This window comes from Cervus canadensis, chromosome 25, assembly GCF_019320065.1.
Source record: "Cervus canadensis isolate Bull #8, Minnesota chromosome 25, ASM1932006v1, whole genome shotgun sequence".
NCBI lineage: Eukaryota > Metazoa > Chordata > Mammalia > Artiodactyla > Cervidae > Cervus > Cervus canadensis.
The window spans coordinates 42422447-42446941 of record NC_057410.1 but is presented as its reverse complement, the minus strand read 5'-3'; the positions used below and the strand labels follow the sequence as shown (position 1 = coordinate 42446941).

The window sequence follows — 24495 nt, the reverse complement described above, 5'->3', positions numbered from 1 at the left end:
GCTCTTGGCGTGGCTTGCAGGCTTCTTTCTAGCTGCGGCACACGGCCTCAGTAGTTGCGGTGTGTGGGATCTTAGTTCTCTGACCAGGGATGGAATCCGCATCCCCTGCATTGGAAGGTGGATTCCTACCCACTGGACCACCAGGGAAGTCCCCTATTTTGTATTTTAGATTAGTGGGTTAGTGCTCTGATGCTTACACTTGTGCATTTCAGATGCAGTGAGTCACTCTCTCGGAACTCATAGGAGAGTCTCAGAGCCTTGGTCACTTTCAGAGGAAGCATCCGACACAGCTCTCTGTCTTATAGGGCCCACTTTCAGCTCCCATAAAACAGAATTATTTTCACATCCCAACTTTCAGTGTCTGTGAAACTGAGATTCTTAGAGGCCCAGACCTTGAGGGAGATGGAAACGATTGGGGATGAGTATTATGTGAAGTTCAAGGAACCAACATAAAGTATGGAAGGGGATTATCTGGCAGTAAAGACCCAATTTCGGCTTCCTAGGTGGTGCTAGTGGTAAAGAACATGCTTGCCAATGCAGAAGATTTTAAGAGGTGCAGGTTCGATCCCTGGTTCAGGAAGATCCCCTGGAGGAGGGCATGGAAACCCACTTCAGTATTCTTGCCCAGAGAATGGACAGAAGAGCCTGGTGGGTTACAGTCCATGGGGTTGCAAAGAGTTGGACATGACTGAACTGACTTAACATGCACACACACATGCAAAGACTCAGTTTAACGTAGACATTCTGAATTTGTCAGAAAACTGCATTGCAATGTTATACAATTTTCTCCTCAAAACCAAGGACACAAGCCTTGATTCCTTATTGTGTTCTCTGGATGTTCTTTTTGAGAGAAGAACAGTTCATTGTTAAATATTTAACAGGGCTTAATATTTACAGTAGGGAAGTATAATGGGCAAATCTATTGTATTTTGGTTTAAGCTTTTCTTGTCAAAGCCATTTTGTTTAAAAAGTCTCTTCCCTAATTTTGGTCTTTAGAGCATGAATGTATGTTCACATCTCCATAATTGTGTTCACATTTGACATATATTGCTTTTAGACCTTTTGTTTTGCTGTCATATAATCAAATTATGTCTTACAAATAAAAGTAGAAGTAGAAGGAAATGTAGACAAGTTACTTAACCTCTTTGTACCTCAATTTTCTCATCTCAGAGAAGGATAATAATATCTACAGAATGGGGAAAACAATTTTCTCCCAGTTTTCTCACTGTCCTCACATTTCTGCCTCGACGTAGAAACTTCTCCTTCTGAGAGATCTTGGTGTAAAGCTTTCTGCTCTTCCCTTCACCTTTCTTATTAGCTTGTCCCCACAGGAAAAGGAGTAATTTATATAATTGGTGGAGTGAAGAGTGTCTGCGATCCATTAATCAATCCGTGTTGCTCTGCTGGGCAGGGATAATATGCTAAAGTTTGATGTAAACACGGCCTTTCTCTCTCTGCTCCTCTATTTTGGTTAGGGTAAATGTGTGTGCTCAGTCTTGTTGGATTCTTTGCAACCCCAGGGACTGCAGCCCGCCAGGCTCCTCTGTCCATGGAATTTTCCAGGCAAGAGTACTGGAGGGGGCTGCCATTCCCTTCTCCAGGGGATCTTTCCAACCCAGGGATCGAACCCGTGTCTCTTGTGTCTCCTGCATTGGCAGGCAGGTTAACTGTAATAACAAATAGACCCCTAATGTGTGTTGTGGCTCATTTACAACAAAGGTTTATTTCTCTTAACCATCAGAGGAAGATATTTCTGGCTGCAGGAGGTGGGGTGAGTGAGTGAGTGAGTGAAAGTCGCTCAGTCGTGTCTGACTCTTTGGAACTCCATGGACTATACAGCCCATGGAATTCTCCAGGCCAGAATACTGAAGTGGGTAGCCTTTCCCTTCTCCAGGGGATCTTCCTAACTTAGGGATCAAGCCCAGGTCTCCCTTGTTGTGGGTGAATTCTTTACCAGCTGAGCCACAAGGGAGGCCCAAGAATACTGGAGTGGTAGGTAACTCCACCACTAAATCAAATACTTGGATAAGGTAGCTTATCCCATCTCCGGCAGATCTTCCCGACCCAGGAATCAATCCGGGGTCTCCTGCATTGCAGGAGGATTCTTTACCCACTGAGCTATGAGAGAAGCCCCGGGGGGTGGGTGGGGTGGAGGGGGTACCTTTCCAACACGTGATTCAGAGACTGAGAATACTTTCATCTGTGGCTCTGCTGTTTTCTAGCCTTGCAGTTACTTGAAGAAAGGGAAAGATGGTGAGGAGGGACAAAACCCCATCTTAGAAGCCTTGGTTCAGACTGGCACACCTCAGAGACTTAGATAAAAATCCACTAGTCTCTCAAGTGCGGGGCTTTTCGGCCTCTTTGTGCTTGGGGGGTTTGAGGCAGGTAATAATTCCCTAGGGTGTTTTGGAAGCCCAAATTCACAAAGTGTGTGTGCAGAGATATATATCTGGGCTGCTATATGAGGAGGGCTCTTCTGGCTTCAGGGCTAAGTTAGATTCTTCAATCCCACTTCACAATACACTTGTTAAGTGCCCTCTCCTGAAGCCAGAGTTTTGGGGTTCAAATATTGCTCTGCTATTTAATACCATATGTCCCTCTTTCTTCCTTTGTCTCTCTCTCTCTCTCTGTCTTTCCATTTCCTTTTCTATGAAAAGGGGATAAAATAATCAGAGCATTATTAGGCAATTAATTAATCCCTATAAAGTACTTACTAAATGCTCAATACCAAATGAACAATTGTTATTACTAGTAAAAAGGTATTGTTTTGCTCTGACATCTGTCTGTCATTTCTCAATGAGACTGAATGCAAAAGGAATAGTCACATCACTATTAGTTGATCACTGATCATCTAACACTTACCTTCAAGTATACCTGGCCTGTTCCTGGTACATGCTAGACATGATAAAAATGGAAAACATTCTAGGTTTTCTGGTTTGTATCTTCAATTTGGGGCTTTAATTTTTTGTTGGTGTTTCTTTTTGTCTGTAGTCACAACACATACTGTCATCCTGTTCTCATTTGTAGTCTATAACTTGCTCTGTCAGAATGCTTAGATTTTTAAATTTGAATTTAATGTGCATAGATTCTTCACAGATGGCTCATCACTTGGTTTCTGTTTATTTCTTAATTGATGTTCAGCTCTGCTTGTAGACTGTCTCTTGCATCTTTAGTAGTTGGGGATCACTGAACATGAGTTTTCCCCCCTTTTTTTTATTGAAGTATAGTTGACTTACAATGTTGTGTTAGTTTCTGGTGTATAGAAAAGTTATTCATATATATATATATGTATGTATATATACAGGCCTGCATGCTTCATATATATCTGAATGTGTGTGTGTGTGTGTGTGTAATCTGAAAGTGTAATTTGTAGAGCCATAATGTTATAGAAAGAGCTTAGTGTTTTACATTTGTATAGTGCCTCCAACTTTACAAAGTAGTAGATCATAATGCTCTCATTTAATAACCAAATGAACTCTGTGAGCAGGTACCTCGGTTTCTGGATAAGCACACTGTGGATTTGGGAGGTTAAGCAACTTTGTCAAGATCACCCACTTTGCAAGAGTTTGGGCTGCTTTGTAGGAGTCCTAGTCTCATATTAGACATTTCTTTCCATTTAAATACACTTCTCTTGAAATTGGTAAACAGATGCAATGTCAAATATCAGCTCTGCTATTTTATTCATCTTTTCTGCCCTCTAGTTTCTTCAACTCTCAGATGGGATTAGTAATATTGATCCCTAAGAATTTCTGTGAGGTTGGCCCCTAGCAAGCCTTCAATCATTGCATTAAAAGAAAGAAAAAGAAAACAGAAGAAGCAGATAGGTTAAGTCCTTAAAGAGTGAGGTTAAGTCCTTAGAGAGAAACATGATGGTTATGAGAGATTGTATTTTGCCTTTTATAATTTCCCATCTCTTCCATCTAAGAAGTTATCCAGGAACTTTGGGTTCCCTTGTCTTAAGAGGAGTTTGTGGGGCTAAAACAAAAGTATCTGAAGATGACACCCACTTCTTGTCTAAACGGGTAAATTAAAATAGATTTGCTAAGATGAAAGTCTTATGGGATTAGTGGGGATTCTCAGCCATTTTCAACCCACTCCCTAGCAGTGCCTGAAGGAAGTGACAGAATCTTAAAAAAGGCATTGTAGATTCTGGAAGTTTGAACATCTGGCTCTGAGATTTGGGCATCAATGAGATTCTTAGGCCCCAAATGTGGCAGAAAGGCTACTGATCTTCAAGGCTTCCCCTGGGCTTAGACAATGAGAATTACCTGCAGTAACCATGATGGATTGAACATAAAGGGTTCCCCTTCCATTTCAGTAAAACACATGAGCCATGGGACTCCTTAGAGAGTCCAGGAAAAGAAAGCAGTTGTCCACCAAATGGCTGTATTTTAATCTCCAAACAATCCAGCACAGCAGGGCTCCAGCTAGGTTTCTTTTTTATTCGAAGGAATTAAAGAAGGTGATGTTCCTTGCACACCTTATTTGGGGGACTAAGCGTTTCAACCACCAAATCAGCATTAGAGGGAGAGAGAGGAGGAAAGAGAGGTTTATGCCAAATGTGATTAACCATTGGAAGAAAAACAAATTCTGCACCTGAGAGAAAGAGAGAATGCCCAAATATGACTGAAGAGCAAGAGGACTTGAGGGCTTAAATGTTAATGGGTAGAAGTCATGAATTCCCATTAATCTTTTTTAACCATCCTGAGGAGAGGGGGCTACCATAGCTTCTGCATAATAGTCACCTACTGGACAACTATTGACCAAATGCCTACATTCTTAGAAGCCTGGCTTAAGCAGCAGCATCAGTGGCAAACTACCAGAGGGGCCACCTCACCTTTTCATTCCTTGATGATAGGAACTATGTTACACCAAACTCATCTTTATATCCCTACCATCACGTAAAAGAATGTACTCAAAACTCCCCTAAGCACATGATGGGCTGAATTATGTAATGAATTCCAGTTTGCACAAGAACTCTGGGCTATCTCCTACAGATACTTCAGTTCAGTTCAGTTCAGTCACTCAGTCGTGTCTGACTCTTTGTGACCCCATGGACTGCAGCATGCCAGGCCTCCCTGTCCATCACCAACTCCCAGAGTTTACTCAAACTCATGCCCATTGAGTTGGTGATGCCATCCAACCATCTCATCCTCTGTTGTCCCCTTCTCCTCCCGCCTTCGATCTTTCCCAGCATCAGGGTCTTTTCAAATCAATCAACTCTTCGCATCAGGTAGCCAAAGTATTGGAGTTTCAGCTTCAACATCAGTCCTTCCAATGAATATTCAGGACTGATTTCCTTTAGGATGGACTGGTTGGATCTCCTTTCAGTCCAAGGGACTCTCAAGAGTCTTCTCCAACACCACAGTTCAAAAGCATCAATTCTTCAGCACTCAGCTTTCTTTATGTTCCAATTCTCACATCCATATATAACTACTGGAAAAACCATAGCCTTGATTAGACGGACCTTCGTTGGCAAAGTAATGTCTCTGCTTTTTAATATGCTATCTAGGTTGGTCATAACTTTCCTTCCAAGGAGTAAGTGCCTTTTAATTTCATGGCTGCAGTCACCATCTGCAGTGATTTTGGAGCTCCCCAAAATAAAGTCTGACACTGTTTTCACTGTTTCTCCATCTATTTGCCATGAAGTGATGGGACCGGATGCCATGATCTTTGTTTTCTGAATGTCGAGCTTTAAGCCAACTTTTTCAGTCTCCTCTTTCACTTTCATCAAAAGGCTCTTTAGTACTTCTTTGCTTTCTGCCATGAGGGTGGTGGCATCTGCATATCTGAGGTTATTGATATTTCTTCCGGCAATCTTGATTCCAGTTTGTGCTTCATCCAGCCCAGATATTTCACTATACATTAAACAGTGGTCCAGGATTTTGTGGTGGTGGTGGTTTAGTCACTAAGTTGTATCCAATTCTTGTGACCCCCATGGACTGTAGCCTGCCAGGCTTCTCTGTCCATGGGATTCTCCAGGCAAGAACACTAGAGTGGGTTGCCATTTCCTTCTCTAGGGGATCTTCCTGACCTAGGGATTGAAACCAGATCTCCTGCATTGCAGGCAGATTTTTTACCTACTGCGCTAGGAGGATTTGTGTAGCAGACCTCAATGGCCCAAAACTCCCACTATTGTTTTATTATCTGTGATCATCTGAAATTGCATTTTCCTCATTCTACATGATTACTGTTTACTAATCCAAACTCAAAGAATACAAGTTAATGTCTATTTGCTTTAAAACAGTCAGCAGGACATAGGCCATGTAATCACCCTCCATCTGTTTCTTGATGATTCCACACAAAATAACAAGCATCCTCCCTGTAAGCCATAGTTCTTTTATGTGCATCTGGTGGTAGAGAAAAGGAATGCATTGCCCTCCAGTTTATGGTTCCATTTTAGTAACTGAAAAAAATACAAAAATAGGAAGACTATGTATAAATAAGTAACTGTAGCATATTTCTCTCCACTGTTGGTACTCATCACTTTGTAATAGAGATAATAATTTAACATATGCTATTAAGTTGGACTTTATAATAGAAGCCAAGATTTTTTAGAAAAAAATCAATGCTTAAGTTGATATTTTATTTTAAACTGCCTTTTGTACGGGTAAATGCAGGGAAAGGATTTAATAATTCAGTCCAGCAAGCAATTACTATGCAACCACTGGGTGCCAGCAAAATTTGGGGAAGTTGCCTTTAACACGATAAGAGAAGCAAATTTCTGTGATTTTTTTCAATCTACTTGGATCTTTCCTGGCTGTTTGAATTTTTAAAAATCTTTACACTCAGTGGAAAAGTGGAGGAAAAAGTCTAACAATATGCATACTTAACTGTAGTCCAAACATGGTTCTTATTTTTTCTCTGCCTGGAAATGGAAAAAATAGACAAATAATTTTATTACTTACAGAAAAAAAAAACTCTAAAGATGATTTTGTGATCAAAATACCTATTTGAAAACAAAATTTGGGGTATTCCTAAAGTCAGGAACCATGTATTAAGTAAAACAACATCATGGTAACAAAAAGTGTTTCATACACGGCTTTTATGGTGCTATTTTTATTTACCCAACATAGCTGACAAAAGCCATCAGTCGATAGTGCAATCACTGAGAGCAGTCAGTCTGACTATTCTGATTAAAATTTCTGAGAAACCTAGAAAGCTCAAAATAAGTATAAGTAGGATGTCTTCTAAAAATCAATACATAAGCTGTGGCAGCATGAAGAAATATATTTAAATAAATGAGCAGTTGGGAAGACTTCAAAACAACTTTTTTATATTATTTATTTATTTGGCACATCTCTGACTTCTGCACTGGCATCATATAGGAGAATTTCTTTGCTCTCCTGATCACAGCTTCTCACATATCAGATATAACAGCTATCCGAACTGGCACATCTACACAACCGTTCCTGACAGGAAGTGCGTTAAGACAGTGGACGTAACTAAAGCTGCAGATTTAGAGAGACAGCATCCCCAATGACCAACTGGGCATGCAGCCAGAGTATTGCAGGTAACATTTCTCTTTAGAGAAAGGGATATGTCACTGCACAAAGCCACCATCAACTCAACTGATGTCCTTCTCTCCTAGGACTTCTTCCAGTCTCTTCTCGTAGTGACTGGCCACAGCTTAGGACTGTTCAGAGTGCCCTGCATGATATATGAACACCATCTTCTGAAAATGTATGTTTTGCATGCAGCCATCTTCATAGTTTATAAAACCAGATGTGTATAGGATACACCAGGAAAGAGACATAACAGTTCAGATGAAATAGTTGGGTTACAGTATGTTGAAAAGATTAAATAAAGTATTTTTATTTTATAAATTAAAATTTGAAACCAGAAAACTTGACAATTGGATGACTTATAACCACACTGGAGTGACGAGCCTTTTCGGAGCAGGTGTTATGCAAAGGACTGGAGCACGGAAGGAATGAAGCTGTCTTTCAACATTTTTACCTCAAGGGAAATCATACAGAACGAATGGCAGAGACAGATCCCGAGCCAAGAGATGACAAGAGGACTTGCTCCATTCTCTGGAAAATACGATGATAAGAAACAGATTTCAGCTGTTCCTTAAGTTTTCCCTCTACTGGACAACAGGGCTGCCAAGAAATGAGGATACGCAGATTATGACATACACGTCACCCCTCCACCTGCACTGCGTCCCGACAAGTCACAAAGACACAAGCGTGTCTTTGATCCAAGTACGGGAGACCTACCTGTGAAGCGAAACTGTCGTCTTATGTGAAACACTGTATTCTGTAGAAGAATCAAGTAAAGCAAATGAGTATTTTTGTGACATTCTTTAGAAAGCAGCTCAAAATATCCTTTAACATTGGTAATCAGAGGTTCACATAAACACTTCTCTAGAAAGTAGAATCCCACTTTCACCTCCACCAACAAAAACAGACAAATAACACCTGAAGCTAAGAGAAATTAGGGGCAAAGTTCTGTTACTCTATTTTAAGTACATATTATTTTTCAGTTACGCCTGCCCCTACCATTTGCGGAGCCCAAGGCATGAGTGTATATGAGTATAAACATACCCTCTACCTTGTAGATCAAATAGTTTTCTACTGTGACAAATATACTTCTATAACAAAATCTGAAAATGTGTGAAGTTATGATTTTTCATGTGGCTGACATTTGGCAAAATACCAAAGCTGAATGAATTTAATTACTTTTGCTCATGTTGGGCATTTGGTTAATAGGCTAGTGATGTCTTGATAAATCATAAAATAAACAACTGTGGTATATACATTATTATATTTTTTCTATAAAATTACTTTCTTGCACTCATTTTTCATCTCAGCAAACTCATTATGTTGTGAAATCAAGATATTTTACCTAATATATTTTCTGATAACAGTAATGATCTAAGGAACTAAATATACAATTATATCCAAAGTGTACAAAATGTATTTTCATCAAAACTATGAATTTATGTAAAAAACATAAACAAATTATTTTGTTTTCAAAGTAAATGATATTTCTTCTAAAATATTTATACAGAAAACTACAATTTATAATTAGTAACTATAAATACTTTAATCAAAGCAATTTAAATAAATCTCATGAAATAATTTTATAAGAATCAATTAATAATGTCACTATTCAAGGTTCCTGTGTTTGCCAGTGTAAAGAGTTAGTATCACACTTTATTGCTAGTCTTCAAATATAAATGTAAAAGAAATGAATTGTTTACTATTCCACAGCATTCTTCCGCTGCCATGTACCAGAACTGAAAGTATCACACTAAATTTGTGAGAATGGACAGAATGGTAAAAGGAAATACATAAAGAAGCAAGACACACTGGGACCTAATCAGCACAGCAAGATTGAAGTTGGTGAAAAAACTGTTACTGTGAAACAAAAAACTCCCCAGCTGTTGGGTGACTTCATGAAGGGACTCTCCTGTCCAGCTGTAGAGTCCAAAGATGTTTGATGAGTTTGGGCTTGATTCCAGCAGGTATGGCTGTCCAAGGAGACCCAGCCTGCAGGATGGGAATACAGCCAAAGGAGTCCATAGGCATCAACCTAGACTAGAAGTCAAGAGACAGATGGAACTGTGGTTTTACATGATATATAGCAGAACCTCCTTGAGCAATGAGAGGGTCCAGGTAAGAGAGCTCAGCCTCCATGGATAAGCCTGTCAAAGTTAGGCAGAATGTCAGGGCCCCGGCCAAGTGGGCTTGGGTGCAGGGAAATGCTCTACATCCAGGTGGAGTTTGAAGTGGTGAGAGAAAACCAAAACAGATGTCTGGATATATACACAGATTTAACCAACACAACTGGGGTAAGGGGAAAGTATTCATTCAGTAAGCAAACGGTGGGGGAAAACAGGAAGCACATGGACCCCAGGTCCTCTCTTCTTGCGAAGGGTGCAGATGTATTTTCTGCCATGGTGAGAATCATTCCAGGCTTTGGTTGAGGTTTGAACTTGAATGAAAAGGGCATTTGTGATTACTGTTGAGTGGCACTAAGAAGACATGAACAGAACAATTTAAAAATAGTGCCATGGCTTGGTATATATATATTTTTAAGTGCTTATATGGGATTGCTGGGCTTCCCAGGTGGCTCAGTTCTACAGAAGCAGCTTGCCAATGCAGGAGATGTGGGTTCGATCCCTAGGTCCAGAAGATCCCCAGGAGGAGGAAATGGCAACCCACTCCAGTATTCTTGCCTGGAGAATTCCATAGACCGAGGAGCCTGGAAGGCTATGGTCCATGGGGTCACAAAAGAGTTGGACGTGGCTTAGTGATTAAATAACAACAACATGGGATTGTTGGGGAAATTATTGATTATGGTTTTAATGTATAGGCCCAATATATTGGTGAAGTTTAATTTAACTATGATTACATTTTGACCTGATCTTTATGGGTAAATTTTGTATTGAAACATTATGAAAGTTTTCATTAATTTATTTTAAATAGATGTATATTATAAAATCAATTATAAAATCCTTATTATACTTCTTGAGACTCTTGAAACTGCTATTCCCTATGCATCAATCTGGGTCCTCATGACTCAGCAGTTACCTTAACATGGATAGTTTCTGCAACAATGTTGAATGACTGAAATTGTGTACTGAGTTTTTGGCATCAAGCCTTCCCTGGTGGCTCAGATGGTAAAGAATCTGCCTGCACTGCAGGAGATGTGGGTTTGACCCACATCCAGGGAAGATCCCCTGGAGAAGGAAATGGCTACTGACTCCACTATTCTTGCCTGGAGAATTCCACCAACAGGCTACAGTTCTCAGGGTCACAAAGAGTCGGATACAACTGAGCAACTAACACTTTCACTTTCATAAAAACATATCTCTATTATGAAACTAGGCTAATCCACGGACCAGCTCTGTCCATGAAAATGCAAGTTTCTGAACACATGATCTTAAAAGAAAGACAAGTTATATGTTTTCAAGTGCTGAAAAGTAATTCTAAATTACTTTACATTCTAAAGATGACTTTCAATGCTGTCAGTAATACTGCTATTGCATGAGATGTCAAAGAAAAGGGCTTTGGATTAGGAACTTGGATGTCAAGGGACTGGTGAGGATAGTGAAGTATTTTCCTGTTCTCACTGACTTTACATTGCCAAGGCTTTTTTGTTTTTATATGACCCAGGAGAAGCATAATTAAGGAACCAAGTAGTCACTTATATTTAGGGGCTGTACACTTTAATAATAAGTGGCAATTAGTGAATCACAGGAAATGGAAACTATTTTTGTTGATATTTTTCCTAAAAAGTTTCTATCTTAAATAATATTTTACGTCCAATGACTGATCTGAGATAGGAAATGACCTCTTCTAAGACCACTTTGGTAGAAGCTTTATTTTATGGACATTCAGCCAAACACTTTGATTTTTAACTCGTTTTATATTATTTCCTGCTAAATGCATTAGAAAAAATAGCCAAGAAATTAATCTTCCTTTAAATACATGGTCTATTTGCTTAAATAATTCTGCCAACTGTCAGTTTATTGAAATGTGTTGGTGTTACAGAGATATGCTGCAATGTATATTTTATTTTTTTTTTGTAATGTATATTGAAAAAATATATTTAGTAGGGTAACTTTAAAAAAATGATGCAAATAAATAGTAATTCTTAATTCCAAAAACATCTGACAACTTGAAATGGTCTTAAAAGAGGTACTCTGCAAGTATTAATTAATTATCACTTAAAGTTGATTTACCAGCATCTTTCTTTTTTACCTGTGGTAAAGAACACATAACATAAAATTTACCCTCTTGATAATCCTTACGTGTACAGTACGGTGTTGGTGACAATATGCAGATTGTAGGACAGCGGATCTTTAGGATGTTTTCAACTTGACTGAAACTCTGTACCCTTGAACAGGAACTCTGCACCGCCCCTCCCTGAGTCCCTGGCAACCATTCCCAGCATCACTTTTAATGAATGACCCTTGACTTTCTATTATACAGTTCTAGAATTTTCCAAAAGTGTCTATATGTATTCTTAAGGAATTTTTGCTGTTGTTTTGAGTTGCTTTTACCGAATAATTGTTTCCAGAACCTTTGAATGCTTTCCAAGGATGGATAGCCAATTTTTACTTCTTTGTTATCTGATGTTTCTGTTATAAAAAATAATTTTTATGAGGCAGTTTTAATCAGATGAAAAACAGGAAATGTAACTAGTAGGTCTTTGTGAATACATTGTATTCTGTAATCTCTATATCTGGCCTCAAGGTAAAAGACTAATTTTTCTCCATCTATAAAATAGTTTTTAAAAAGTATTTCTTTATGTCTATCTGTGTAGAGTGGCAGCTCCCTCACTTGGCTCTCAATACTAAATTGAAGTATAAAACTTCCAACAGTGGGAATTAATCTCTTCTCTGCCTGAATCTTAGCTTCTTCTTTAAAAAAATATTTGCAAATTCCCTGGCAGTCCATTGGTTAGGACTTGGTGCTTTATCTGCCAAGGCCCTGGGAAAAGTAAGATCCTATAAGCCAAGTGGTACGGCTAAAAAAAAAAGTGTTTTTTTTCTAGTTTATTTGAGATATATATGACACATGGCATTGTGTAAGTTCAAGGTGTACGGTCTGATGATTTGTCTTATACACATCAAAAGATGATAACTTCATACTGAAGATAGTTCTAAACATTGTGAATAAGCTAGACATCATATATGCTTTAAAATACAAAAAAAGCTTTTGAAACAAGACAGGTATAGCATAGAATCCTGGGTCATCATTTACTAGCTGTACCATCTAGCACAAGTTACTTCATATCATTGACCCTCGGTTTTGTGAACTGTGAAAAGACACTAACAATGCCCATCTGGTGAGACAGGGAATTCAGTTACACAGTGTGTTTAAAATAGCTGGCATAGTGCTGGTAGAATGGCTCGGCAAGTAAAAAACCCGCCTGTGGTGCAGGAGACACAGGAGACCCAGGTTTCACCCCTGAGTCAGGAAGATACCCTGGAGGAGGAAATGGCAACCCCCTCTAATATTCTTGCCTGGATAATTCCATGGACAGAGGAGCCCGGTGGGCTAAGTAAGGTCCATATGGTCGCAAAGAGTTGGTTGTGACTAAGCACAGACACAACAAAATAAACAGCTTTATTTTCCTCTGTCCCTATATCAGAAACCCAGTTTAATTTGGCAGTAGGTATGCAGGTGATACCACCCTTATGGCAGAAAGTGAAGAGGAACTAAAAAGCCTCTTGATGAAAGTGAAAGAGGAGAGTGAAAAAGTTGGCTTAAAGCTCAACATTCAGAAAACTACGATCATGGCATCTGGTCCCATCACTTCATGGGAAATAGATGGGGAGACAGTGGAAACAGTGGCAGACTTTATTTTGGGGGGCTCCAAAATCACTGCAGATGGTGACTGCAGCCATGAAATTAAAAGACACTTACTCCTTGGAAGGAAAGTTATGACCAACCTAGACAGCATATTAAAAAGCAGAGACATTACTTTGCCAACAAAGGTCCGTCTGGTCAAGGCTATGGTTTTTCCCGTATTATGTATGGATGTGAGAGTTGGACTGTGAGGAAAGCTGAGCGCCGAAGAATTGATGCTTTTGAACTGTGGTGTTGGAGAAGACTCTTGAGAGTCCCTTGGACTGCAAGGAGATCCAACCAGTCCATCCTGAAGGAGATCAGTCCTGGGTGTTCATTGGAAGGACTGGTGCTGAAGCTGAAACTCCAGTACTTTGGCCACCTCATGCGAAGAGTTGACTCATTGGAAAAGACCCTGATGCTGGGAGGGATTGGGGGCAGGAGGAGAAGGGGATGACAGAGGATGAGATGGTTGGATGGCATCACTGACTCAATGGGCATGAGTTTGAGTGAACTCCGGGAGTTGGTGATGGACAGGGAGGCCTGGAGTGCTGCAGTTCATGGGGTCCCAATGAGTCAGACACCACTGAGCGACTGAACTGAACTGAGCTGAAGAGAGACAGTAAGGGAGATGGGGAGGAGGGATAAGGGAAAACAATATATTCATACAATGTAGAAGTGTACATGCAGGCAGCCACCATGTTTGGCTTTTTGTAGAGTATTGTCTGCAACGGAATTGGCACCCATACCCAGAGCCAGGTTAGAAGATGGGTCAGGCAGTTGCCCAGTGCTCTGATCCATTAGGGATACAAAATTACACTGAAACAAATTGGAAATACAGTGCATGTTTGACTCCTTTCATACCTGGCAAGCTAAAAAGATGATTACTCCCTTGAATTGCAACTCAGAAATCCCATTGGGTCAGAATCAGCCCGTCTCCACTGGGAAGTTTTGTAGCCTACTCCTAGGGGGCCTGGTTAATAACCCTGAGACTTAAGTCTCTAGTTCCCATCAGCTGAAGGATAAAACTGACTATAGAACATGATCTATGCTATTTGCTGAGAACCAATGATTTACAACTAAAGATTAGATGCTTCTTCTGAAGCCTCAAAAAAGCAAAACTGATGCTAGAATAGGAACCACAGGAAATTGGGAAATGTTTTGCTGCCATGAATGCATGAGAGGAGGCAGGGAATTTAAATGCTAAAAAGAAAAGAAAAAAACAACAAAAAACTTTGTAACCACATCCATTAAATTGTTTTGTTGTTGTTTAGTTGTGCTGGACTCTTTTGAGACTCCCATGGACGGCAGCCCACCAGGCTCCTCTGCCCATGGTGTCCACGGGATTTCCAGGTAAGAATACTGGAGTGGGTTGCCATTTTCTTCTCCAGGGGATCTTGTGATCCAGAGATCAAACCTGTGTCTCCTGTCTCTTCTGCTTTGCAGGTGACCTCTTTACTACTGAGCCACGAGGGCTGAATGTTGGTGATTAGTGCAGTGCAATGACAGTATAGATGTGAGTGATAATCCCACCTAGGTTAAAGTATTGTGTCACTTTCCAAGCATATAATAGGTTTGTCATTTTGAACATAAAGAAAAATACCTGTTGAACAAATATTTTAAGGATATTGGTTAGAAGGAGTGATACCTGCATGTCTTAATTGTGACTGTCCATCTTACTACTATTATTGTAGGTCATAAATGTTAACTCTGCTTCTCATACAGAGAAACACACTCAGGAAACAGATACAATTGCATTTAAATACCTAAGTGCCATGTGTACCTAGTCACATACTTACATATAAATATACTTAATAACTAAATCAAGAAGAAGAAAATAAGAGCCAGATTATAAGGGCTTATAATAGCAAAGAGAAGTACAGCTTAAGCTGTTGTAATTAAACTGAAGTAGGGAATGATTTAAAAAAAAAAAAAGAACAGACTTGTTTATACTACCCAATTTCAAGACTTATAAAGCTTCAGTAATCAAGATAATTTGATACTGGCATAAAAATAGACAAAAGGATCAATGGAGAGAATATATATCCAGAAAAAGACCTACCCATATTTAATTAGGGCTTCCCAAGTGGTTCTGTGGTAGAGAATGCCTGCAATGCAGGAGACAGGGGTTTGATCCCTGGATCGGGAAGATCCCCTGGAGAAGGAAATGGCAACCCACTCCAGTACTCTTGCCTGGAAAATCCCACGGACAGTGGAGCCTGGTGGGCTACAGTCCACAGGGTCACAGAAGAGTTGGACACGACTCAGTGACTAAACAAGCATGTGACAATTAACAAAGACACAAAGGCAATTCAGTGGGGAAACAGACTTTTTAACAAACTGTGCTGGAACAATTGAATATCCAAGGACCAAAAGCAAACAAACACACAAAAAACCAACCAACCAACCCCAACAAAAGCAAACTTTGAGTCATGCCTCATCCCATATATAAAAATGAAGTCAAAAGGAATCATTGACCTAATTCTAAAACCCTGAACTATAATACTTACAGAGAAAAACAGGAGAAAATCTTTGTGACCTTAAAACAGACAAACATTTCTTGGGTCAAACACCAAAAATGAGATCTAAAAACAAAAAAAGATGAATTCGAGTTAATCAAAATTAAGAATTTCTGCTCTTTGAAAGACACTGACAAACCGCAACCTGAGAGAAATGTCTGCAAATTCCTTGTCGTACACAGGACTTTTGTTCTGAATAAAGAACTCTCAAAATCCCATAAGAAGACAGCAATGCAACTGTTTTAAAGGGCAACCACCCCCCCCAAAACGAAAGCCCAAAACGTTTGTTGTTGTAGCCCACCTGGCTTCTCTGTCCATGGGATTTCCCAGGCAAGAATACTGGAGTGGGTTGCCATCTTCTTCTCCAGGCGATCATCCTGATCCAGGAATCCACCCCATCTCCCCTGAATTGCAGGCAGATTCTTTGCTGCTGAGCCACCAGGAAGCCTTCAAACACAGCTACTGGTTTGCAAACAAAGCAGTCCTTGTGAGAAGGAAGGGGACCGCCTCTAAAAGCCAAGAGGCAGGGAATTTCCGGGTTGTCCCGTGGTTAGGTCTCCACACTTCCATGCAGGGTGCACGGATTTGATCCCTGGTTGGGAAACGAAGATACCACTTGCCACGTGGTGTAGCAAAAACAAAAACAGAACTTAAGAGACAAAGAAATGGAAACCTCAGCTCTATAACTGCAAAGGACTAAAATTCTGCCAACAACTGAATGAGTTTGGAAGTTGAATTCTTCTCTAGAGCCTCCAGATGAGAGCCCAGCTCTCTAAACCCCTTTGCTGTTGTCTAGTTGCTGAGTGGTCTCCAACTCTGTGACCACATGGACTGTAGCCCACCAGGCCACTCTGTCCATGGGATTTTCCAGGCAGGAATACTGGAGTGGGTTGCCATTTCTTTCTCCAGGGGATCTTCCTGACACAGGGATCGAATCTCCATCTTTTGCATTGGCAAGAGAATTCTTACCATTGAGCCACCAGGGAAACATTTAAACCCCTAAATTCCCATCATATGAGATCTTGAACTGAGAATGCAGTTGAGCCATGCTGGACTTAGGACTACAAAACTGTGAGCTAATAAATTGGTATTGCTTAAGCAGCTAACAAAATGTAGAAGAAGGAAAATAAGAAAAGAGGGAGGAAGAGGAGGAAGGGGAGAAGGGAGATGAGGGGAAGAGGGGGAAATGACTTGAACAGATATAGCACCAAAGATGTATGGGTTGAAAATAAGCATATGAAAACATGTTCAACATCAATAGTATTAGAGAAATGGAAATTAAAAGTATAATGAGATACTACTATACACTTAGTTAGATGTCTAAAATTAAGACTGATCCTCAAGTGTGGCAAGGATGTGGATTAACTGGAACTCTCATAAGCTGCTTATGGGAATGTTAAATGTTATAACTACCTTGGAATAAATCTGGAAGTTTCTTAAAATATTAAACGCTACCAAATGACTCAGCCATCCTGCTCCTAGGTATTTAACCAAGAGATATGAAAGTTTATGTTCAAATAGAGCCTTTTCATAAGTATTGATTGCAGGATTGTTTGTAAACTGGAAACAATTCAAATTCTGTTCATCAACAGATCAATGGAAAAACACATGGTAATATAGCCATACAAATAGAATATTACTTAGAGAAAGACATGACAAGAAATGAACTATTAATATGCACAGAACATAGAAGAATTTCAAAATAATTATGCTCAGTGAAAGAAGGCAACTCTCACCCCTGAAAAAGTGCATAGTGTTATTTCCATTTATGTAGAATTCTAGAAAATGAAAACCCATCTCTCCTGACAGGAAGCAGATCCAGCAGTTGCCTGTGTCACTTTGCAGTGTAAGTCAGGGGAGACACTTGGCCAAAATTATCAAAGGTAATGGATCACAACCTTCCAGCCCAGCACTGGCATGTGATTAACTTCAGGGAGGAGGGACAGAGGAAGGAGGCTCCTGATGCAGGTTCCCATTGGTGTTCAGCCTGGAACTGATGAAGTTAATGTTGACATCATTTGTCCATTTCAATCCAAGGACTGACTCTCTGGAACTGACTGCCAAGAAAATAAATGCCTTAGCTTCACATCCACCATTGCAGACAACCTCTTTTCTGATTAGTTTGTATATCACAGGGCAAGATCTTCACACATGTGAGGGCGAAGATCTTTGTTGTTTTGTGCATTGAGATTTCAATGCTTTTGTTGGAGCAACACATGCAAAAATGAAAGAACAGAATGAAAAGAACAAGGAAAAAAGATAAAAGAATAAAGAGTATTAGAAAGAAAAGTACAGGATAGTGGAAGACTATATGTAAGGCCATAAATGTATAATTCACTTGTAATTATTAAATAAGTTATAAATTTTAAGATATTTATTCATTCAAAGGGGCAAGTTAATTAAATTTATTGGAAAAGTGTTAAATGAATTGATTTTTGTCATTTATTTAATAGGAATCTAATCATTTTAATAGGAATAATAAGTGGATTAAGCATGCTTTATGACACGCAAATATACAGTGATGCCTTTAACATAATAAAGTGTCTTTAACATTTGGAAAACCAACTAACGCATTTATACAAGTGACTTAATATTATTTTATAACATTAATTACATATGATATATATCACACAATAGTACAATATTGAAATTAATATAACAAGTCATATAGTAATTATATATTAATATATTAATACAATACATTAATAATATTAAGTCACTTGTATAAATATTTTAGTTGGTTTTCCAAATTTTGATTTTCATTAACACTTTCATTATTGTGTTGAATTTTGGGTTATGCTTATCTTAATTATTTCTAATAGATGGTGTGGATTATGTTAGGAAACAGTCTATGCATGCTTGAATACATTTATTCTTAAAAATATGTGGTATGCATGTATGTTTTACGGGGGAGTTTCTATCACATGTTAGAGTGTGGTCTTTGCAGGTGTCTATATCAGATTTGGGAAAAATCAAGCAAAAATGATAGACAAAGAAAGACTTCCACAGAATTTTATCCTGAATATTCTGAGGGATGGTAGAGGAGAAAGAATATGAATTTAATCAAAACACCTTGGCTATAGCCAGGAATTCCCTTTCCTGAAATAGATCCTAATGAAGATATGGCCGTTTGAATGGAGACTACACTGAGTTAACACATAGATTTTGGAGTTAAAAGACATATATTTCAAATGTCAGATTCATCACTTAGAGGCTGTCAGACTATAGACAATTTCTCAACCTTCACTTCCCTATCTGTAAAATATGGTGGTAAAGGTACCTATCTCCCAGGGCTCTTGAGAGAATTAAATGAGATCCTAACATAGACTGTGCTCCACAAAATGCCTAATACCTAAAAAGTGTTCAGGGCCAGTAGCTGTTTCATAAAAGTGGGTCACACATGGCTGTGGAAGATACTAGAGCAAGAGGATCCAGGCTAAATAAAGCTTTGACCACCGGGAAGAGTAGGCAACTAGCTTTTAAGTGAAATCCTTGTGTTATCCAGCGTAGTAGCCACTAGACAATGTTGCTGTGTACATTTCAATTAATTAAAATTAAATAAAACTTAAAGTTTAATGCCTTAGTCACAGTAGCCGTACTTTATATGCTCAGTAGCACACGTAGCTGATGGCTACCACATTGAGGGGCATAGGTATTAAACCACCTTTGTAGAAAGTTCTACGGGATGATGCTGGCTCTAAAGAGTCTATCCAGGTTGGGCTAAGCATCAAGGCAATATTCATGAAAACTGGTTAATTTAGCTAAGGTCCACATCAAAACTAATCCTCTTTCTACTTTTTGATTTTTCTTTTATTATATAGAATCTGAGTCTTATCAAAACTCTGTTACCCCAAATTCTGTGCCATTTTCAAGCTGTTAGAATATTTTCGATCACTGTTTATACCAGTGCATGTAACTGCTTTCAGAGAGATTCTATGAAGGAGGCCGTCCTTGGTTTTTCTGATTAAGTTTCTGAATTCTATCATTAGCCTCAACATCTCTGCAATTATCCATATCTGGTTATTAGCATGTTATTTCTACACTCCTCCTCCACCTCCACATCTCTGAACTGGAAGCTGGGCGACTAGGAGATTTTAAAGTGATCATTCTTTTAGTAGCAGCTGGTTCTTAATTGCCCTGGGTTTGTGACAGAGGGGAACAGGATCTCTATCCATTGCTGCTTCTTCCTAATTACATTCCTAATAGATGGCAAGTTTGGGGATAAAGCGTGGTTTACATTTGTAGTATCTACAGGGTAGCATTTTAAGGTATGCTGGGAAACGTGGAAAGGTAACATGTGTAGCCAATGCATTGACTGTCATTAGTTACCCAGACAGCCTGGGTGCCTCTTTCAGCTCCCTGACCCACATTTCATCCACGCTCTGGTTTTTCTCCTGCAGGGTTATTTCCTGAGGAAAGCCCAGAGCTTAGGAGTCCCTCAGCAGAGAGCCCTGTTCTGACCTCCCTTAATAGGCAGTTTCACCTGCTGGGCTAGAGCCTTTCTGCTTCCTAGTCAATCTGTTAAGATTTTAGCAGGAGATTCTTGGATACCTTTTCACAAAACATATGGGAGATTGTAATTACTTTGGCCTGGTACAATTTTAGAATTGAGAGAGCAAGGAAGAGGTGCAAATCTTCTGTTCATAAATAACCAAATCTGTGGGCGCTTTAAAAGGCATCCTAGGCAGCAGGAGAATTTATGTGTCACATTTCACCCTTGGCACACTTTCCAAATGAATTGTTCAAAGAGAAGTTGTATTAGGACAAATAGAAATGACGACCAAGACCAGATGTGGATTTTTAGTTAATATTTATGCAACACCCAAAGGGAAGATGGTATTGCACAATAAACTAAAAATGTCTTAGGAAATAAGGAAATCTTTACCCCAAGGAACTGGCACTGCAGAGGTATGAATTATACAACAAAGGGCTGGGAATGCAGAACAAATGCAGGGTAGGTCGGGGCAACTATAAAAAATAATTCATTGAGGAAGTGGTGAGGTAGCAGATGTGTGGAAACTACTTGGGGAAAATAAGGGCTTAGCACTTTTTCGGTCAGTCTTGTATCTAAGGTAGAAAACTCAAGGCAGCCAGCTTAATTTCCTTCATCTGTGAAGAGCAACAGTAACTTTCAATAGAACATATATATATACATATGTATATATTTCAGAACTCAAGCAGCAATCTCACAATGGGTAAGTACACCTTAATAAATTAAAAAGGAATGTCCTCAGGTTTGAAATGATCTCCAAGGAGAGTGACGACATCTTTACATCTTTAATCTGATTCCTCCCCAAACTTGTTTAAGGAAGGTTGAAAATGCAGGCATTGGCTACTTCTTCTGAGCCCTTGGAAAGTGGTGAAAGAGACCAAGGCTTAATGCACTGGAAGAATACTGAGACCCATGTTAAATTATAGAAGGAAAATTTGTTAAAAGCAACTGGATTTCTCGCACACAGCTGGATTTCCAGCCTTTCATTCATCAGGGATGGCAAGATGTGCCACTTTGTGGCATGTCTCCCAGTGTTCTGTGCTTCTAATTCAGAGGAACTGGAGATGGGGAGAGGAGAAAAGGAGGGGTGGGGGAGGACCATAGAAAATGTTCCTTTAAAACTGTTGGAGTCTTGAAAATGGAGACAGCTCCGGGAAATGCTTACAAGCTTTTAGCAGGCTGAACCCAAAGCTCTTATACTTTCATTCCTCTGAGTCCTCTTAATTATTGAACAGGGCTGTCTGTGACTTCCTACCTCTCCCACTTTCCTGCAGAGTGGATGCATTCTTAAGAAGTTTTAACCTACTTCCTCCCTCTCTCCTTTGTTAATTTTTCACTAACTCTAACATAGAGAACAAATCAGTTTGCCCCATTCTCTCAAGATTAAAGTTTGTGTATTTTCAGTCACCATGGTTTCTGCTGAACATATTTACTTGTTTATTTATTGTCATTTTTTTTTCCTTTTAACTGTCCAGGTATTTATAGGTGCTGGGCATCACATGGGAAACAAGACTGATAAGGTCCCTGGCCTCTTGGAGCTGCTCTGCTGGTGGTGATTCTGATACTGACACCTACGATGAAGAAATTAAATGCAGGCAGATGGGATAGGGATCGCTGGAGGAGAGGCTACCTCCTCAAGTGTGGGCTGGAAAAGCCTTTCTAGGCGATGACATTTGAACCAAGACTTGAATGCTGAGAAGGAACTGGAGAAGGTCTGGGTAGAAGGCATTCCATGCGGGAGAAAGAAAAGTGTAAATTCCAGAGGAACAGGATGTCTGTGTGGCTGGGGTACCAGAGCACAGTGAGATGGGGAGATTCACGAGGCCAGATGGAGGCTTGGCTGGTCGTGGTAAGGATTTGGGTTTTATTCTATGTATAACAAGAAGTCACTGAACATTTTTTTCCTCCCCTCAGCAGGAGTTCATAGGGTTTCAGAAAGTTATAACTGAGGAGGGGGGGGGGGAATTACAGTAGAAGCAAGGAGACCACTTGGAAAGCTTCTGCATTAGTCCATGATGGGAACATGGGTAGCTTGGATGAGGACTGCAGCAGTGTGGATGTGATGAGATGTGTTTTGGAGGTAAACATAGGTTGTAATTGACAGCCTAAAGGATAAGAGGAAGCTGGAAAGAATGCAAGTGGAAGTGTTAGTCACTTAGCGGTGTCCAACTCTTTGCAAGTCTATGAGCTGTAGTCTGCCAGGCTCCACTAGCTCATGGAATTCTCCAGGCAAGAATACTAGAGTGAGTAGCCATTTCCTTCTCCAGGGAATCTTCCTGACCCAGGGATGGAACCCAGGTCTTCTGCACTGAAGGCAGATTCTTTACTATCTGAGACACCAGGGAACCCTGGAGAGAGTGATGATAATAATAATAGTTACCACTTCTATTGCATTTAGGTAATAAGTGCTTTACACACGTTGACTGCTTTCATCTTCATAATTATGTGCCCAGAGATAGGTATTATTATCATCACTGTTTCATACGTGAGAAAACTGAGGAACAAAGAGGTTAAGTGATTGGCTAAAGGTCACCCAGATGGGAAGCACTAGAGGAGGGACTCACACTCAGGCATCTGATTCTAGAGAAGCTTGATCTTCTTCCAGCGTCCTAGGATCCAGCATCAACAGGTAAGTGCAGTGGAGAGACAGAGAGGACCTTTGATGGGCCAAACTTTTTGACAGTGGGCAGAGGTTATGAGGTTAAAAAGAAAATAAAAAAGTAAAGATCAGTTCCTACTTTTAAAGATACAATTCCCTCTTATATGCTTTTACGTATGTTTTTCCCAGGGCACAAAAATGGGCCCATCGTGCATGGCACAATATAATGAATATTCACGGTTTCATCTGTGTCTACATCGATTTCCTTGTGAACTCGGGAAAAGATGGAGCTTTGTTTTGCAGACACCCAAACCACGGAACTTGATTTTCAGGCCACTGCTAGACATCCTGGGGATGGGGGTGGGGGGCTGATCAATTTCTCGGCGCCGTTTTGGAGAACTTGCTGCTTAGGTGCTGGCTAGGTTTGGGGGGCGGGGGAGAGGGGAAGTCGGCCTCTCCGGGTCAGTTTTCTATGCTCTGCGGCTGCTAAGCAGCAGGCGGCGCTGCGGCAGTGTACTTCGTGGTCCAAGGGCGCCGCTCATCCAGCCGGAAAGGCCGAGTCGAGAAGAGGTGTGGCAGGCAGCCCGCGGTCCTCTTCGGTCTTGCAACTTTAGTACCCAGAGCTCGTTCTACACAGACCATTCTTCTACACAATATTTCATCATGTTGGATGCCTTCCATCCAGTCCTGCATCCGGGCGGAAAGGAGAGGGCATTAGCTTCCAGTCTTTCTAGGTTTACGGACAGAGCTGTACGGGGTTGTTAAGACGTCTCTCTGTGGTCTCCCAGTCCGCCTGACAGTTCCCTGGAAACCACGAAAAGCCGCCGCAGCTGCGGGTACGCCTGTGTGCGTGCTAATCTTTTTGTCCTCTGTTGGGACCCTTTCTTTTTAAGCTAACTGCGGGAATATTTCCCTCCCCACCCGTCTCTCCATTGACATTCGGGACAAAGGTCGGCCCGGAGCTGAAATCTCTCCCTCCTAAGACGCCCCCTCAAACGCGGCCACCCCCCCTACCCACCCCATTTCGGCTCACAGTGAGGGTGTCTGACGCGTCGCGTGTGTGTTCGTGGCGACCAAGTCTGCAGCACTAGCCAAACCTGTTCTGCCTCTCCCGGTCCCCAGAAGTCTCTCCAGCTGACCGGACTTACGCCTGGCATCGCTTGGCACACGCAGCAGCGCCGGGGTTGAGATCCTGCTGGTGCCAGGCGCCGCCAGGCAGCAGCGGAGCGAGCGGCCGCGTCCTGCCGGTCTCATTTCTCCTTTAGCTCCCGCGCCCAGGGCGCACTCCAGCGAGCTCTCTGGGCTGTTTTCCAGCCGTCGACCCTGGGTCCCCGCGGCTTCCCAGAGTGAAATCGAAGGTGAACGCAACAGGGGGAGGCCGGGAGGTGGGAAGGCGGAGCCTCCCGCCCGGGAGAGAGTGGGAGGAGCCTCCAGCCCAGGGGGCAACGTGGGCGGGACCTTAGGGGCGGATCTGGGTGGGGAAAGGGGCTGGGCGATCCGGGGATGGAGGGTTGGCCACGCAGGCGCGGGGGCCAGCGCCGCGAACCCCACGCGGGAGCTTCTGGAGGCTCCAGCCGC

The 24495-nt window shown here is 40.9% G+C and overlaps 1 protein-coding gene and 1 long non-coding RNA gene across 2 annotated transcripts in view; one reads left to right on the top strand and one right to left on the bottom strand.

Annotated features, from left to right (window-relative positions):
* Nucleotides 1-21812, top strand: part of METTL25 (methyltransferase like 25) — a 305346-nt gene extending 283534 nt beyond the window's left edge. The window contains exon 13 of the mRNA XM_043447081.1: nucleotides 21794-21812. The gene's annotated coding sequence lies outside the window, so the exon portion shown is untranslated. The remainder of the gene's footprint in view (nucleotides 1-21793) is intronic.
* On the bottom strand, nucleotides 5788-24324 carry LOC122427531. Its single transcript, XR_006265433.1, has 7 exons — nucleotides 23936-24324; nucleotides 22883-23604; nucleotides 16128-16418; nucleotides 15818-15892; nucleotides 8223-8262; nucleotides 6835-8105; nucleotides 5788-6406 (listed from the first exon to the last, which is right to left on the bottom strand). It is a non-coding gene; the product is annotated as an uncharacterized LOC122427531 (long non-coding RNA).
* Between the last annotated feature and the right edge of the window lie 171 nt (nucleotides 24325-24495).